The sequence below is a fragment of the Colossoma macropomum genome, unplaced genomic scaffold (assembly GCF_904425465.1).
Source record: "Colossoma macropomum unplaced genomic scaffold, Colossoma_macropomum, whole genome shotgun sequence".
Classification (NCBI taxonomy): domain Eukaryota; kingdom Metazoa; phylum Chordata; class Actinopteri; order Characiformes; family Serrasalmidae; genus Colossoma; species Colossoma macropomum.
In genome coordinates this window covers 26,750,977-26,768,051 of record NW_023494799.1, presented here as the reverse complement: position 1 = coordinate 26,768,051, position 17,075 = coordinate 26,750,977, and positions in this window count along the sequence as shown.

The following is a 17,075-nucleotide window of genomic DNA, read 5'->3' as shown; positions in this document are numbered from 1 at the left end:
TGAAGAGGTACATGAAGAGTGGTTGAAGGGTTATTTTTTCACTTGCTCCACTATTTTACCCTTAACAGCAGCATCACATTACATATAAGTTCACTGGTCATTTTGTATAGTACATATTAAATGTAAGTACTAAAATGGCAAGATTTGCCATCGTGTCATCATGATCCCTGGTTCCTGTCACCACCACTGTAAAGAAACTTCTAATTGGTAAGTTTCTCTACAGTGGAGCATTTTAAATCAAACCACCCTGAATCACTTTATTTACATGTCAATAATTGAATTATGTAGAAAATTTACAAAACTAAGGGAATTCTACTTCAGTCATGAAACATAGGAAATAAGCCATGTGAGACAGTGCGAAATCCAGCAGATGGCACTCTTGAGCTGTAAAATAAGTCCTGCTGTCTTGAATTCAGTTGTCTCAGACTCTTGATGATGGTTTGCTTCAGTACCTGTGAAGGCATTATTGTTTCGAAGTGGTTCTAAATCCTTAGGGAGATTCCTCAGCAATGTCTCAATCCATCTTGTTTGCTTGTGCTTGTTGAGGGGACCAGGCATTTCTTTTCCTTGTAGTTTATGGTAGGTTTATGTTTCATGAATAACAGGCCTACATCAGAATTAAACAACACTGAACTGTGTATTTGTGCCTTTTACTGTGAATATTTGGACAGGGTCACATAACGATAGACTTGTATTTCCAGCAACACCATATGTAAGCCTAACATGGCTGTAGCCTTGCCCAGGGCCTTATACCTTATTTCCTGTTATCTGCAGAATTAACTCAGTGATCCTGCTGACCAAGCGACATATTTGAGGCCATGTCAGCTCCATCCTCTGCCAAAACGATCCTCGTCTTTCAGTGGCTGCGTTTATATTGGTGCCGTGGGGAATGGAAAGTTCCACTGACTCAGTAGTGAGACACAGGTCTATTTGTGTAATGGCGTGAGGATCTGAGTTTAATGCACCGTTGCAAGATGCAACAGCAGATCAGCTTTGAAATCCAGACTCAAAGTTAATGAGGCCAGTCTTGCTCCAGGCTTCGCAAAGGACCATTTGAAGCACTCGGTGGACAGAAGGCATCGGCCGTCGGCCATCAGCCATCAGCAGTGGAGGAAGACGCCTTCGTTTAAAACAAAGTCTTTCATTACTATTCAATATTAACTTTCAAAATGATGATCTGGTGCCACAATGATAGGTTACACTAGGGCTTGTCACAATTTTACATAGCCGATTTTTCAAAGTGGTTATATTTCACAATCATGTGAACGTCACAACAAACAATCTTTGGTGTGTTGGGTTGTATGTAAATAAAAGAAAACAGAAAACGGGCGGTGGTGAGTAATGTTTGTTTATTTGATGTTTGTTAATAACACCTTTAGAGGGCGGCAGTGAGTAACGTTTGTTTGAGGGCGGCAGTGAGTAATGTTTGAGGGCGGCAGTGAGAAACGTTCGTTTATTTGGTGTTTGTCAATATCGCCTTCAGAGGGCGGCAGTGAGTAACGTTCGTTTATTTGGTGTTTGTCAATAACGCCTTTAGAGGGCGGCAGTTAGTAACGTTCGTTTATTTGGTGTTTGTCAAAAATGCCTTTAGAGGGCGGCAGTGAGTAACGTTTGTTTATTTGGTGTTTGTCAATAGCGCTTTTAGATGGTGGCGGTGAGTAGTGTGTGTTTGACTAGCTGCGTATCGTAAAACAAAAAAACATTAAATTGTTAATTGCAAATTTTTATAGCAACTAATTATAAGCTAAAATTTCGTGATTGTGACTCAAATATATCTGAGTACTACAGGAATATACAGTTCAATTCAGTGTATTACAATGGAAGAAATCTCAAATTCCACCACAATTTGATTAGATTATTTTGGCATTTTTGAAAATAATCTGTGACTTAAAGAAATATTTATACAGTAGTGGAATACAAAAAACATGTCCAAAAGTTTGTAGACACCTGCTCATCCAGTGTTTACCTTTAAATGAAGGGTGTTAATAGTGAGTCTGTCCCCCTTTGCTGCAGTAACAGCCTTTACTCTTCTGGGAAGGCTTTACACTAGATGTTGGAACATTGCTGTGAGGATTTGATAGAGCATTAGTGAGGTCAGGTACTGATGTTGGATGATCAGTTCTGGATCACTCCAGCTCATCCCAGAGGTATTGGATGGAGCTCCATTACTTCAGAGAACACAGTTCCAAGCAGTTTAGGCACTTTCGGCCTCATGTGCAGCTGCACCAGAGTGGGCAGATCTTTTTTATGGAGATTATACAAGCAAAGAACAATATACCATGTTTACATTTAAGCCTGAGAATTTAAATTTTGTGCTAAAAATGAATGCAAAATGTATTAAATACTTTTATAGTGAATTCTAATCTATTCTAACATTTTAAAATCAGTGTAGATCAGCACCTTCAAACTGATCAGATGGGTTTGAAGGGATGTGTAGCTGTCAAGAGGCCCTTACTGAGTAAAGGAAAGAAAAACATTTGCAAATCAAGTAAAGTATCTGCTAGTGTGAAGAATGAACTGATCACCCCAGAGTCCAGATCTCAACATCACTGAATGTGTTTGCGATTACTTGGATTGTGAGAAGCAGGAAATGCAACCAACTTCTAAGACTGAACTTTGCATGTGTGGAAAAATATCCCTGCAGAATTTTTGGAAAAACTGAAAGCAAGTCTCCTGAAAAGAGTGAAAGCTGTGATAAAGGTAAAGAGTGGACACATTAAGTACTGAAAATGTGATATTATATTAAGTTGTTGGAGCTTCTGTGTAATTTTCCATTAAATATGATTATAATATGTATGTGTATATATAAATATGATATCTGCTTTTTTTCTGACACTGAAAAATGTATAACTTGCGCTTAATGACTAATTTGATTGGGAATTAAATAAATAAAGGGTGGTCTCAGACTTTTGCACATAACAGTACCTACATGCGTATTACTTCCGCACATTCGGGCCTTTCTTTTTATGGCTACTGCGGCCTCAGTGTCTCTCTCTTCCTGTCTGTATTGTTAATAATGGATGCCGAACGTGTCACGCTCATCAGAGCTACTATTGCATTCGCCCTCCGCGTCCTCTGGCTCCGTTTAGCCGTGGCATGCAAGTGTGTGGGCAGCTAATGGCGTTCTGACAGGTGATGGCAAACCTGCTGCCCCCCGTGTGCCAGTCTGTAGACAAACACTTAATTGTCTCCAGTGCCAGCCGGGCACACAGTACTATAATTAACAGGCTGCCAACACAGTAATGCCAACCCTTCAAAAAGGGGGCAGAGAGTGCACTGACAGTGATTTTGTGTGCATGCATAAGGGTGTATGTGTGCACTGTGACAGTCTCTAACTAGAGGAGAGTAAATTATACACTCTGTGGTCTCTTACTTGTTGCTTCGAGGATCCGTCCATCTGTCGTTTGCCAGCTTTAAAACACAAAGTGAATGGAACTGCACTAGGGCTGGCCTGAATAATCCAAATTCTTAAGTATTCATTTGTCATGGTGATGTTTGTTTCCTTATTTAGCATTCGGAAGCTTCATTTTTTGTTAGGCCTTTAGACCATTTGTACACCGACTGGCCGCTTGTTTCTACATTTTTGGTCAATTTTATCAGCTTCACCTACCACATAGGAGCACTTTGTAGTTCTACAGTTACAGACTGTAGTCCATCTGTTCTCTGATAGACCCCCTTTACCCTGTTCTTCAATGGTCAGGACCACCACAGAGCAGGTATTGTTTGCTTGGTGGATCAGCACTTCCCAGCACTTCATTGACACTGACGTGGTTGTGGTGTTTTTGTGTGTGTTGTGCTGGTACGAGTGGATCACACTCAGCAGTGCCGCTGGACTTTGTAAACACTGTGTCCACTCACTGTCCACTGTATTAGACACTCCTGCCTTGTTGGCTCACCTTGTAGATGTAAATTCATAGACGATAGCTCATCTGTTGCTGCGCAGTTTGTGTTGGTCATCCTCTAGTCCTTCTTCAGTGGTCACAGGACGCTGTTGGCTGTTTATTTTTTTTTGGTTGGTGGACTATTCTCAGTTCAGCAGTGACACTGAGGTATTTATAAATGTCTGATCCACTTGTTCCACACTAACACACCACCACCACATCAGTGTCACTGCAGTGCTGAGAACGATCCACCACCCAAATTGGCGGCCATATTGGTATTCCTGCTCTACACTATAAAATGAATGCTTGTGTATGGGCGAAATGTCAACGTACTCCCAAAAAATGCTTATATAATACTGTGTTTTCCTGCAACAGTAAACAATATATGGGCTGTGTCAAGACACTTTATGTGTAGAATCCATGTAAAAAACCAATATAACCTCATCTAGACTGTTCTAGAATTTCATAGGAATATGCGTCGCTATTTAAACATATGGATATCCACACTTCTCTTAGTATTTCTGTAGCTTACTTCAGGTATCTGAAAAAGATGTGTAGTCTTTAAAATGACTTGGTCAGTTGACCTTATGCCTTAGCTATGTTTATTTTATTAAAACATAGGAATGAACATTTCATTTTGGCACTATCAAAACAATAATAACACGACCAAAACTTTAGCAAAACTTTCCGGTAGTGACAGTTCCGGTAGTGACCATTTTAGCTCATTTTGAGCAGAACTCAAACACGCTAGCCAGTATGTGACCAGCAAACACAGCTTTGAACAGTTGTACACAAATAAAATAATCTTATTTTTATTAAAACACAAAAAGGTTTACTTCATTGCAGAAAAGACATGTTTCAATAGTGACAATTCCACACTGATTTTCAGACTTTAGGACAACAATGGGATCTACCTGCTCACCATGTGGTCATGAGGGACAGGGATGCAGTCTCACTTCCTGCTCTAACATGCAGGGGAGTGGCTGAAATAAGGCTCCGCCCACACACTAAAACTCTTTGCTGTTATATACTCTTATACCAGCAGCAACTTTTTTCGCTTCTTGTCGCCCAAATCGCTGATCACTCATTGCCTGTGGGCGTTTCTGATCTCAAACTGACTGTTGGTTGCCATGGTTTCACTGACACCAAGCACGGATCAGATGCATTTCCACAAAAATCAGTCAGTTTGTGAGGAAAACAGTATTTGGTCTTTGCTATTTCCGTCTATTTCCCATGAAAGCACTGCCGCCAATATTCCATCTCTAGTAGGAACAATTATTTAGGAACCAAAAAAAGGAGCATACCGGCGGAGATAAAAGCATGTACTACATTGCTCAGTGCTAATTCCCTATTGGTAATTGCCACGTCACTCCTTATTCTCCAACTTCTCTGTACTCCTTATAATCAAACAGGCTTTTTTGTCATTGTGCCTTTAAGGCTGATGTTTGTAAAAGACTTCAGTTTTGTTTGGTTGCCCTGTATTGTGTCTCATTCAAAAAGCAATCTAGGGTTAAATTCTCTGGGACAGAATTAATAATCAGTCACTTATATCAGATATGTGGACCGTTTGGAAGGCTGTAATGATTCATTTCCTTCCTGATATCAAGAATAGCATGAAGTTAATTGTTTTCTCACATCTTGCACTGCAATAACTCAGTGCTACAGACTGTGTGCAGTAAAAACACTCCTTATCGTGTCAGTGTGAGTGAGTAGGCGAACTATACTGATGAATGCTGGCTGGGCAGTTATACACTCACAGAGCACTTTGTTAGGTACACCTGCATTGTATCTATGTTTATCGTCCATTTTGTCAGATCTACTTACCATATAGGTGCACTTTGTAGTTCTACAAATTACAAAAAGTTTCTCCACGTAATTTGTTCTCCGTTCGGCAATGGTCAAGACCCCGACAAGACCACCACAGAGCAGGTGTTATTTGGGCAGTGGATCATTCTCAGCACTGCATTGACACTGATGTGGTGGTGGCGTGTTAGTGTTTGATGCACTGGTGTGAGTGGATCAGACACAGCAGTGGTGCTGGAGTTTTTAAATACTGTGTCCACTCACTGTCCACTCTATTAGACACTCCTACTTTGCTGATCCACCTTGCAGATGTAAAGTCTGAGACAGTAGCTCATCTGTTGCTGCAGAGTTTGTGTTGTTCACCCTCCAGTACTTCATCACAAGATGCTGGATATTTTTGGTTGGTGGACAATTCTCAGTCCAGCAGTAATACTGAGGTATTTAAAAACACCAGCAGCACGGCTGATCCACTCATACCAGCGCAACATACGCTAGTAGCATGCCACCACCATGTCAGTGTCACTGAAGTGCTGAGACTTATCCACCACCCAAATAATACCTGCTCTGTGGTGGTCCTGTGGGGGGTCTTGATCTTTGATGATTGGGGTAAAGGTGGGATACGAAAGTATGCAGAGAAACAGATGGACTGCAGTCTGTAATTGTAGAACTACAAAGTGCTCCTATATGGTATGTGGAACCAATAAAATGGGCTAAAAATGCAGATACAAGGTAAGAAAGTGCTTGTGTGTATGTGAGATGTGAGTGTATGTAAATGTGCATGACTGTGACATCACAACCATGACAAAATATGTGTGTGTATATATATATATATATATATATATATTGTATATATAGACTAAGTGTTTTTGAAACTTTGACAATGTTTACATGTTTACACTAAGGAGAATATTTTAATTGTCATGATAAGTAGTTGGAATTTAGACACAAGGTTTCAGTTAAAGCAGCCATTGACCTGCTTCAGGATCTGCCTGTGGCCAGTCCAGAGCTGTTTGCAGAAGGGTCATCCATTAAGCCTCAGCACTCCTGCCTGCCTCAGCTGGGACTGTTGGAGGCATTCTCTCTCATTAGAGCTCTTTCTTCTGGGGTTCCTTCTCTGGCAGCAGCATATAAAACGGCCCTCTCAGGACAATGGAATGCATCCTGTATGCAATCAAGCTGCCTGCCGTACATCATCTTAATTGCATTCTTCCCGCTACTATGTCACTTAATTCAGTGGTCTTCTGCGGTGGAGAAGCCCATGACACAGAGCCGGTGACTCAAAGGCCATGTGGTGATTCAGTAATGGGCAGCCACGATTCTGACCATCCTGTCCAACCCCGCTGTTAGGAAATGACAATGTGACTTTGGAATGAGGCCGAATGTAATGTGATGGGTTTTTGCTGATCTCGAGGTTCAGGAAAACATCTGGGTGTCACACACTACACGCAAATTGGGTTTGGGTCACGGCCGTGCGGTTATGTGACAGCGAAAATGTCGTTTTCACTCAAAGAAAAAAAGCTGATGCTGGTCTGGTGAAAACAGACTGCTTTACTATGTTCTTTAAAGAGTGCATACACCACTGGCCACAAGAATGGAAACAATAAGTGCATCTGTGTTGTCCCATCGTCTTCCATAGTTGGTATAGTGTAGTGGGTAATGCCTCTGCCTTCTACACTATACACAGGGATTCAATCCCCCTCTAGACAAGCACCCTATACTATACTATAAGTGTCCTTGGGCAAGACTCCCTTCGCCTACCTGTGTAAACTTACCAAATTGTAAGTCGCTCTGGCTAAGATTGTCCGTCAAATGCTGTAAATGGTTTCCATAGAGAATATTTTTCAGTGCATTTTTCCGTGCTTAGTATAAGAGAGTGGAGAACAGTCAAGGACTTCTAGGCCTTTGGAGAAGGTCAAATAATTTCTGAGAACTAAAAAACACTGTAATACTGTCTGTAATTTTTAGCTTGGTTTTATTTAATCATTATTTAATTATTTGCACAATCATGCATGCTTGTTGTATTTAAACTCTGCATTGTAGCAATACTCTCATTTCATCGTTAAGTTTTGGTTGGAAAGTAAAGGGCTAAACACAGCAGAAAATCATTCTAATAGAATATTTTTCCTTGTGGTACCTACATAGATACAGCCAAGAGAACTTGCCCTTTGGTTAGGACTTCAGGAGCTGAACAGAAGGCTTTACATGTTATATCATAAACTAACATAAATAGGAATTGATAGGAATCAACCAACCTCGTTTTGATTTTCAATGGATGGGACATATTTTCTGAGGAAAAAAATCTCACTTTTAGCCTTTTGGAAATGGAGAACAGTCACAGTAGCTCTATCAGGCCGCTTCACTGAAAGAGTCACAGTTTAGCTGCTACATGTGAGGTACACAGATGTTAATGTCTGCTACAAGTGTTAAATGGAATAAAACAGCATGTTCACATACTCAAGAGTTGGCATAGCGTTAACATACAATTGGACCTCATTGTGTAGCTAGCAGAAATTAAAATTTAAATTTATTATTCAAATTTCATCAAAATTTCCTAAATGCTGTCCTAACTTTAAGACAACCCCAGAGCTGTCTTAACTTCTGTTTTAACCATCTGTTTCTATTGTTTTGTGCAGTGACGGGCAGGACAGTTCACTATAACTAGCATAATGACGCTACCTCAGACGCCGCAGACACAATCTCCACCGTCCACTCTTATTACCTTTGTGTGTTAATGTTGATGAAAACCCGTCAGATAAAATATTATGGTGAGTCAGAGCTGAACGTGTGTCTGTTTAGTAGGAGGAATAATGTTAGCGTGTTTGGGAAACCAACATTTTATTTGACGTTTTATTTCAGTAACGGTAGCTATCTGGCTCACTTGATTATTTTTATTACGTGTTTATGTTTCAGCTGTGCGCGTGTGGTCGGTTGCTAGGTAACATACATGACAGCTGATTGTTGACTTCGATCCACAGATTTCCTAACTTTAGATTAAATAAAATGCTGTAAGATAAGATTCCTTAATTAAGATAAGATTTGCTTCTGTAAAACGAATTTGTGAGAAATTTTGTCGTGACCTGTCAGATCTTAACACAAAAAGATAGGAAGTTTCTGTAATTCACCCCAGACTCCTATCTCTTTAGATGGGGACAGACCTAAAAATTCGAAACTGAAAGTCAAGTTACCATTTCAGACGTATATTTGAAATCATTAATAAAATCTGACAAAAACATAAGTAGTTTGTAGCGTTTGACTCAGTAACGCACGAAAAAACGTCTTTTTTCGTGTTGTGTCGGCTACTGCGCTTGCGCAGATCTCCACAATAAGCTGTGGCTTTCCCCGGTTGTGGTGTAACCAGCAATTTAATTGCCTCCATTTCTTGAAGGGAGAGACGCTTGTGGCGTAATCAGCAAGCTGATTGGCTCTTTTTCGTAAAGGGCGGGACTTTAACCGTAAACAGAAGCCATGTTGAACGTTACGAGCCGGTCTCCCCATTTATAACGTCTCTAGCTCTGGATAGCTAGCTAGCTGGCACACTCTCGTATATGAACATAAGTGAACATAACTGAGCGCCTGCTAGCTAGTTAGTAAGTGAAAACTTGTTTGGACTGCACCTGTGTTTAAAACTGTCTCACAGGCTGTATCAAATCGCAAGGAGTCCGCATTGAGTCTGGTAGGTGCAACTGCGTGCTACTGCTGAGAAGCTGCTGGCTTGATATACGTTTGCTTCCTGACAGAAGTGCCTGGCTTCATAAAGACATGTCCTTTATTCAAAAATTTCCATTTTAGAATATTTTAATTATTGAATGAACCTAATCAAATATTTGCTGCAGTACTAAACGTAACCCAGATTTCAAACTCAGAACATACCTTTGCGAGGTCGGCGTGATCTTTGACCTTGCCTGACCTCATTCAGAATGTCCACAGGTTAAAAATTGATGAGGACCTTTCAAGTGCACAGCAGAGGTGAGGTGGGGACATTAATAATTGACTCGCTCTCTATGGAAATGACAGCTCGCTCTTACATCACTGCTCCCAGCGTGCCTCCGGCCTTCTCTGGAGCAAAGCCTTGTGGGTAAGGTTGGGACTGTTGATTTTTTTTCTTTCTTTTTCGACGAATCACTTACGTGGTACAAAGATGAATATTTCATAATCTTCCCTCGAGGTCTAGAGAAGGAACACATGATTATTTAATGGCTGCTGGGGTTAAATGAGACATTCTATGGAGTTAAATGGCTCATCAGCTGCACGGCTTTTCGGGATTCTGCCTTCCGTGTCAGTAAGGCACTACGCTGTGATGCACCTCGTAATGAACAACACTGTTAAAAATGAAGTTCAGGAGAAATGCTGAACAAGTTCAACGGAAGCGTCGAACATGTATGCTCACTTTTGTAATGTAATCGCTGTGTGTATAGACAACATGGTAATTGTGCGTCCCTTGATAGAATCGGTTTCCATGTAATTGTGGATGATGTCTGAACACGAGCTCCACTGCCAGAGCCTGAGGCAGTACCTCATATGAGCCACATTAAATTACTGAGCAAGAGAATGAAAGACATTCGGTAAGGTTCAGTAGAAAAACAGGGAATCCACCTAAAGGCGTAATGAACATAGGGCTGCCGTGATTAAAAAAATATTTTATTTAAAATTTACCCTTTGCAGTGATTAGTTGCCAGTTTGCATGATGTTAAGGCGTATTTTAAAGTCTCTTACTGCCACAATAAGAAACATAGCCTGATAGACGCACAGTTATGTCTATTTTTATTTATTTATTTTTTTATTTACTAAGCTGTTTATCATTGTTCAGTTAAAGGGATATTCTGGGCTAAAACTAGTTTATTTGTTATGTTAAAGTAAACATCCACAGCTTTTCTGGCGTAATTAAATGGTTAGTATGTAAACTGTCATTCAGAGGTTTGGTATGAAATGCTCTGTTCTAGAGAAACTTGCTGAGTCAGAATTGTTCACAGTGATGGTGATAGGAACCAGACGTCTGAGGAGTTTAATGCCTCTAAAAGCTCCCTCACAGGAAGTTATTACATGGAAATGGTTATGATTACATTGCTTGATATTTTGAGACACTGTCTTACAGTAGCTTTGTCATAAGGTTTTTGGTCTAAAATGTATTTTGATCAATTAATTACCACCATTGTAAAGAGACAAATTCTACAAATTACCAATTCACATCATACAACTCTGACTGACTTTGTTTATACCTCAACCACTGATTTATGCAGAAACTGTCAAAAATTAGTGTAATTCCTCTTTAAGTAATATGCTGTTGTGCAATGTGGTATTTGTTAATCAGTGTTCTTTCACAATATCCAGCATGCATTACACAAATACATCATACAAACATTGGGAATCTCTTTGGTGTCAACCAATCCTGATTGCTAGCCTAGCTAGGCTAAAAATTATAGCCAAGCTAGCATTAGTATAGTATAAATTTGAAGAAAACAACGATTCTCTCTTTATTCAACACAAAATGGACACCAAAGAAACGTTTTTACGCTTTCTGCCCGAAAAAAAGAAGCATACATTCAGCATACAGAAATACATTCTCGCCATTGTACTGATGATTTGTAGACATTTACCACAGTTAAACAGCTGCAATAAGATATTCAGCATCCTAGCAATAATGTTATCTGGCTTTCTTCTGCTTTCACCAGTTGGCAAAAAAGAAAAATTCAAAACAGCTCAAGCCAAAAATTCACCCAAAGCATCTAATGTTTTTCAAAACTTCCTCATCAGAAGGTCCTTAAAGTAGAAATCTATGGGTGAGTAAGTTGCGATATAACAGTGGTTAAAATTTTCATTTTGTTCCATTTTTATTGTTTGGCTTTTTAAAAAACTGCGATTGCTTGGTTAGTCATTAAAATTATCACAAGATTATCAAAATAATCAATAGCAACAGCCCTATTTGAACCCTTGTAACTGGCTTGTTAGCTTGTGAGCATCTCAAAGAGCTGGAGTTTAGAAATGGAGAATAAATCTCTGGAGTGTATGGCATAACTGAAAATGTGTCACCCGGTGTCTCATAGGCACACATTCTTACTCCAGTGACAACAGCAAGACACCGACAGATTAGTCACAGTGCTTTTGCCGGAGGCCTGCATGAAGTTAACAAAACAATTCTGTGGTCAACAGCATGCTAGTTGAACTGAAAGTGTGGGGTAAACACGTTAAAATCAGTGTTCACCTCAAGGGGGCACTGTTGCTTCAAGCAGCAAAGGTCATCAACAGACATAGTTTCTTCTTTTCTCTCTCTCTTGCTCTTTCTCTCTCTGTAACATTAAACCTTCCCTGATATTACATTTCACCAAGAGGCATTGCATGTGAGAGCGGCCGTGTTGTGTGCGTGCTGACCTCAGAGGAGGCCCTTTGTCTCTGTTTTGAGCCACGCTAGTCAGATGCGTGAGCAGCTACAGTAGATGAACAGCTTTGGCATGGCCCTCCCCTCGTGACATGGACCTTGAGTGGTGACAAATCACTCCCGACGTCATCGAATCCTCCTGTGAAAATGAAAGCGGTGAGCCTAGCTGGGCGCCATCACCACTTACAGGCCTGACATGCTAATAGCCGTGGCTAATGCATTTGGCTAATGGATATGGGTCAGAGTGTCTCTCGCATAAAGGTGCTGATCTCGGGGGCTCACTCCATGTACCGAAACCGGATCCGTTGTTTACATCCAAATTTACGGAGAAGTAAAAAAGGGTGACCTTGTGGCTCTGGGATGCCGCATCTGACCTCTGACCCCTGACTCTCTTTTTTAGTCAGATTGTGTGAAAATGAGAGGACAAAGGCCAGGGCTGTAGAAGTGGACACATGAGTAATGGCTTAGTTGTCTAACGAACTTGAAACTTTTAATGGTCGTCATGTGGTCCAAGCAGCCCCACAGTGCTCACCTTGTTCAACTGTTCTAGCTCAGTCGACACACTAATGTAGGTTCCCACCTCTTGTCCTTCCACATGTTTATAATTAACATCAGAGGTAACCTCTCTAGAACCAACACAGTCAGGATTATCAACCATGCACACAACTTCACTCTCCTCTTCTCTGGAGATGAAAGAACTGTCCTATATTTTTGTCCTGCACCGCCCAGGGTGTCCCAGGGTGGACAGTCAGGATGATGAGAGGATGTGTGACTGAATGGGGGCCATTTGTTGTTTGAGAGGGAGAAAAAAATAGAAGGATAGACATCAAAGGTGGGAAAAGAGAAGTCAAGCTGCCCCATTCATAATGAGGTCATTATGATAGTGTAGGTTTTCCTCTCAGGTCAAAGGTTAAGGATGGCTTTCATTTTGCCCATTCCCTCAGAAGTGCACAGCAGCAAGGCAAAAAATGAAGTGCTAATGCAGAAAGAGGAGCAGGATGTGACACAGTGTCATTGTAGACTGTAGTTCAGCGGTGATAAGCCCTGATCCAGGTTTGTCTGCCCCTCACTGGATGGTGTCCAACCTTTTTTTTTAGTTTTGGCCTGAAGCTACAAAGCTAATGTAGCTAACAAGCTGGAAGACAAGTAAAACAAGCAATTGTTTGGGCTCTTGGTCAAATCAGTTGAATCCTGCAATCTGATAGGGTAGTTCAATGCTACTCTCAGGTTGACAAGTTGAATTTTACAGCAAGAATCAATGTATTCTGTCTCTAGTAGCAGATGTTTCTCTAACTTGCTCGTACTGGCATTAATGCCCATAAAGCTACACTATATACGTTCTGGGGATTTGGAGACCTCTCTGGTGGAAATGTGTTATTGCATACAACATGCAGAAGAACACTTTGCAAAATGGGTTGTGTTTCTGACCCCTTCCCTGAGTGGATGAATCTTATGTTTGCAAGTGTGTTGAAAGAGCATTCAAAGACAATAAAACTCGGTGAAGGGCGTGCCTTCTGAGGATGTGAATTGTCTACTGTTGTCATCATATATTTATCAGTATAATGTTAATTTTGCATTTGAGACCTGGACATTGAGCCGAACCTTCTTTTTGAGCCCGTGCACGTTAACGTTATTATACATAAACACATAAGGCGTGAACATATGAACTCAGAATGGACTGTTTTTTTCCTGCTGTTTTAGTAACGCTACTTTTTTCAACTTGAACAAAAATAATCTTATGTAGTACAGCTTTAAATATATTTAAACAGTATTTAGCCATGCCTGTTGTCTAGAGTGACTTACAGTAATAGTGTTAGAAGTCTAGCCCAAAGACTCTTACTGGACTGCTACAGCAGTGGTGTTCTTGCCTCAGTGAGGAATCAAACATTTGACCCATATGCAGAGCAACAGTGTTATCCTCTATGCCGTCCAACCACCAATAGGCTACTAAGCAGGGAAACTTATGTTGGAAGTCTGTGTAGGCTACATCACTATGCTTTGACAATACAGGTCCTAAATGCCCCCAAAAGTTCAGGACCCTCAAAGTTTCAGAAACACTACTGCTAACAAATAAAGGATGCTTATACTGCCCATATAAATCTAAACAAAATACCCACAAAATTTAGGCTTGGCTGCTAGTGCTGTTTTAACTATGCACTGTACTTCTGTCAATTTTGATACAGAAACCACAAAGATCACATAGCAAGTATATTTGAAATTACCTAAAAACTCAATGTGGTTTGTGGTAACTGTTTGCACGGCCTGCTATTTTGGTGCGGTGAGTATGGGAAAGTAGTTGTGAAAATATCACAGATATTTCTCTCTCTAAAAGGTTCATTTTTCATCACAATGTCCATCTGTTTGCTACTTGAGACTGGAATTTAGCTGGAAAAACAACATTTTGTTTCCTATTTCCTGTTAAAAAGCCGCACGGAAGAGCACATACATGGGTGTGCAGATGGCCAGTCAGAAAGCACCTGACAAAATCCTGATACTTGTGGCCAGTTTTGTGTGCAAAAGATATCAGGCACTCTGTTTCTGTATGGGCAATTAACTCAAAGCTGACATAGTCGCTAAGCTTCTTTTACTTAGCTACATTAGTGTTGTAGCTCCATGGTTTTACGAAACATCCACCTAAATAGGAAATCTGTTGATTCTCACTTGAATCATTTGTGGTTAGCTTCTTTTTAACGACCCCCAGCCCCTCTGTGGTATGTAGATGCCCCACTTATGATTCAGTTCTGGCACCACACCTAGCAGAACCATCATTTAAAGGGGAATTCCACTAATTTTTCAAAATTTCTGCATTATTAAATCGTTAGGATACATACAAAGTCATTCAGAGTGGTTTGATGTGAAATGCTCCACACTTACCAAGTCAAAATTGTTCACAGGAGTGGTGATAGGAACCAGACGTCTGAAATGGTTATAAATACACAGCCTTATGCCTGACACATTAGCCATGTTTATATGCAGCCTGATAATCCGTTAATAATCCGACTAATAGCTCAATCGGAATAGAATACATCCATGTATACATCTCAGTCAGAGTAGCCTAGTCCGATTGAGGCCATTCGGATACAATTTCCATCCGATTGAACGAGGTGGGTAATCCTGTAAATAATCTGTTAAATAGAAGAATAATAACCATATAAACGCCTGTATCCAATTACATTCCCAATCGGAAAGTTTAAGTATGTTCTGTGCATGTGTGTCACGTCATAGCAAAAATTTGTAACGTTCAACTTGGTGGGAGCAGAAACTGGTCTGCAGAGGAGACAAAGTTTATGCTTTGATCTTTAATGATGGCGGTGGGATGGACATCCAGCTTATGTGTCTCAGAACATGATGGAGATTTTTCATCAGATTGTTGAGTAGAGTGGGCATATAAACACCTCAGTCTTGATCTAAAACCGTGATGTTATGGTGAAATAACAGCAAGTTTAGAACGCTTCTCAATCGATCAGCTTGCGTGGCCGGAATTAACTGTCGTGTAATATTCAGTATTTACTATGAATAACTTCTGGCTATGAAGCTAATCTGTCAGTTATGTAGTTATGAAAGTTAGGAACTGAAGTGCATTAAGGTTTGAGGGGGGTTAATCCATTATAATGGCAGCCTCGTTGGCTCTCCGCCTGGCTCCCAACAAATAAACACTTCTATTTCGGTCAGCGTCAGGTTGCGGCTTACATTGTTCCTGGCCTTTCTCGCCAGCTTTGGCGGAGATATCTTTCAGCGGGGCAGGGGAGGAGTAGGAGGGAGGAATTGAGGCAGTTAGGTAATCAGATATGGCGAGCTGATTGGGACACAAACAGGCGGCCGTGTCTCCGGGACGACCGTGTCCTATTTCTCTCCCCCTGCTTTAAACTCATGATGTCATGCCGCTTCCCACGAGGGCAGCGCTTCGGATTTCGCCATTAGTTCAATTATTTACAGTGTTTAATTGAATCAGTTGAGTTCAGGAGAGACCTGCCATGATATGCTTCAGGCCCCCACCGCAACTCAAAAAGAAACTGGATCCCTCCTCTGGCAGCGAGGCGGCCCTTCATGGACTCCCCAGCCACATCAATGATGCAAGAACGAAGAAAGAGCGAAAGAAAGAGAGAGAGAGCGAAAGAGCGATTGTGTAACCAAGATGTGCATGGCAGATGCCAGGGGAAGGAAACACTAAGCCATCGGCCTTCTTTCTCTGCGGTCTCAGACCAAGGCATTGTGTCAACCGAAATCTCTCGCGCCCACACAAACACACAGCGGGCAAACGCCCGGGTGCGCTCCCATACACACGCGCAACCGCAAAGATAAACACGCGCATGCACACACATGCACGCCCAGAAACAAACACAGCGTGATAAACAGATTCAGACACTGTCATATACACAAGCATATACTCACTCATGCATGGCCACAGAAGGATAGCCACATACAAATATAATAAACTCAGATATAGTTGTGATGGTTGTGTACACAAACAGGCGCCCGCGCACACAGAAACACAGATACGCATCTGTGTGCTGTCCCAATTTCACTCAAGCTTTTTAGGCCAAAAATCTTTTTGAAGTCCAGATGCTCCCCCCTCGTAATCTCAGCAGTGTTCACCCCACATGCCTTATTGCTCAATTCTGATTTTTTGCAGAGATTCAGTCTTTACGCATTGTTCCTGTTCATTTTTGTAAGAGACCTTTGTCATTAGTGTGAACAGAATTTGTGCCCTGAAATGGGCTTGTTGTGCTGCTGCTAACTTGGCACTGCCAACACAGGATGATGGCAACAATGGGCCTCATTCACAATATCTTCCTAAGTTTTTCTTTAAATCTGTTCTTGAGAAAGGTCCTACGAAAAAAGTCTACGTCAGATGCATGACGTGTTCTTAAAGCACAGAATTGTTCACACCTTTGTGCTCGTGACTGTGTGTAGATTTGGTTCTTACCTAAGAACAAATCCCAAATAAGAAAACATTGGTGAATGTCAGAATCTTTGTGAAAACAACGTAAGTGAATGTTAAGAAGAAATGTCTTCTT